At 42.4% G+C, this 2500-nt stretch overlaps 1 protein-coding gene across 4 annotated transcripts in view; it reads right to left on the reverse strand.

The window, feature by feature from the left end:
* Nucleotides 1-2500, reverse strand: part of LOC143040296 (uncharacterized) — a 273272-nt gene that overhangs the window by 168206 nt on the left and 102566 nt on the right. The window lies entirely within an intron of this gene.

A 2500-nucleotide genomic window follows, 5' to 3' on the forward strand; every position in this document is an offset into this window, starting at 1 on the left:
GGTTTTGTTTAGTCTGACTTGGTTGAATCAGGATTGGTTTAGTTTGGTTTTGATGGATTAGGTTTAGTTTGGTTGGGCTTGGTTTAGATGTGTTAGATTTGGTTAGGTCAGCTAAGTTCAGATCAGGTCAAAATTGGTTTGGCTTGGTTAGGTTAATTTACGCTAGGTTACGTTAAGTTAGGTAAAGTTAGGCTATTTTAAATCAAGATAGACATTGCCAGATATTGGCTGATATTTACAGAAAACCGCCATACCGATGACGATACTAATCAACGTTAGCGCATAGCGTACATAACGACGGCGATATTATCGTATTAAGTGGTGATATTGTCGTATCTGGTGGCGATACTCTCGTCTTGCTTTAGTAACAGAAGCGCCTGTGTACAGTAATTGCATTGAAAACAGGGTGGCGATATTGTCGTATTAGGTGGTGATATTATCGTATTTAGTGGCGATACATTCGTCTCGATTTACCAACAGAAGCTCCTGTGTACATTACCTTACACTGAAGGAGATATTGTCGTATTATGTGGCGATATTGTCGTATCTAGCGGCGATATATTCGTCTTGATTTACAAAGAGAAACATCTGTGTCCAGCCCTTAAAGTTAATGAATTTATTAAACAACGCATGACACACGGCATCTGCTAAAGAACAAAGGATCAGTGTCGTCTGACATACGATCCGAACCAGGTGACACCGAGTCAGGAAAATTAATTTTTGTGTTTTTGAGTTACCAGAATTACCTAATCATAATTTTTGTCGTTGTTGTGCCTGTACATATTATATTTACAAAAGAAAACACACACACACACACACACACACAATTATATATATACACACATACATATTTGTATACATATGTATATGTATACTTATACATATGTATATTGTATATATGTATATTTATACATATGTATATTATTATATATAATATATATATATATATATATATGTGTGTGTGTGCGTGTGTGTGTGTGTGTAAGAAAACTACTGTACAGAAAAGTATATTTGGCGACGATGGATATATTGACAGAATCACGGAACATTCTGGACCAAGTTTATTTGTTCACAGTAGTTTGTCACATGTCAACAACAGAGTAATGAAACTACATGAAGATATGAAGAAAGGACTTAATTCACCTTATAAATGGGGAAGCAGAGTCAAAGCATATTTTAGCTCCGATTCTCTACGAAGGAGCAAAAAAAGAGAGTAAAAGAGAGAGAGAGAGAGAGAGTAAAAGAGAGAGAGAGAGAGAGAGAGAGAGAGAGAGAGAGAGAGAGAGAGAGAGAGAGAGAGAGAGAGAGAGAGAGAGAGAGAGAGAGAGAGAGAGAGAGAGAGAGAGAGAGAGAGAGAGAGAGAGAGAGAGAGAGAGAGCGAGAGAAAGAGAGAGAGTTCTCGTGTCACCTCGTTCCGCCCCATTGAGTCGCCTGTCCCAACATGCAAGGGACCACAGTGACGGTATTCTTGTCCCCCGCCACAGGGGTGCTTTGGCACTGCACCCGAGGCATCACTGCAGGAGGTGGGGGGGTGGGGTGGACGCAGCGAGGGCCGTTTGGCACCGTGCGAAATACCATGGCAGCTTTTTGGCACTCCTGGGCTCTCTTTGTTCTGGTGCCATCGCGGCCGCCACCGATTGCTTCTACTCATGTTCATATCACGGCAATGCCAACGCCCATGCCCACGCCCACACCCTCACCCTCACCCACGCCCACACCCTCACCCACACTCACTCCCACACCCACATCTACACCCACAACCATACCCATACTCGTACTCAGGTTCAAACCCGCAATCACACACATACCCAAAATCACGCCAGCACTCATAGCACCTATGTCCAAACCTACACCCACACCCATCACCCATATCTACATTCACACCCACATTCATGTCGGCAACTGCAATCACACCCTCACCCAATAAGCATATTACTGTTTTTTTTTGTAATGACCGTCAAAGCTACCCGTAAAGGTGATACTGCCATAGTATTAATATTATTATCAGTAATGGTAATAGCGATACTTTTAGTAGTACACACACATAAAAACACACACACACACACACACACACACACACACACACACACACACACACACACACACACACACACACACACACACACACACGCACACAAACGCACACAAACGCACACGCTAAACCTGCCAAGATCACAGGAAGGACTATTGACTTCCTCCTTTGAGTAACTCAATGGGAGCCACTACTAAATTTGCAGTTGCCAGTGACCGCCAGATACTTCGGTCTCTGCGCAGTCAACAACCTCTGCCAGTTGTTCATCTGTTCACTTTCTTTTCCGAACTCGACCACGTGTGAAGTGGTCATCTCTGACCACTTTCTGGAGTTTTTGTCACCCTTTCACCTCAAAACCTATCGAGTGTGACTGAAAATTAATCTTATTTGATATCATGATATATATTCCTAATATTATAGGTGCGGCCGAAAACAGAAGAATCTTTGAGTTCAGTTCAATACCTGAAG

This window comes from Oratosquilla oratoria, chromosome 28 (genome assembly GCF_046742065.1).
Source record: "Oratosquilla oratoria isolate Oo_2021 chromosome 28, ASM4674206v1, whole genome shotgun sequence".
Classification (NCBI taxonomy): domain Eukaryota; kingdom Metazoa; phylum Arthropoda; class Malacostraca; order Stomatopoda; family Squillidae; genus Oratosquilla; species Oratosquilla oratoria.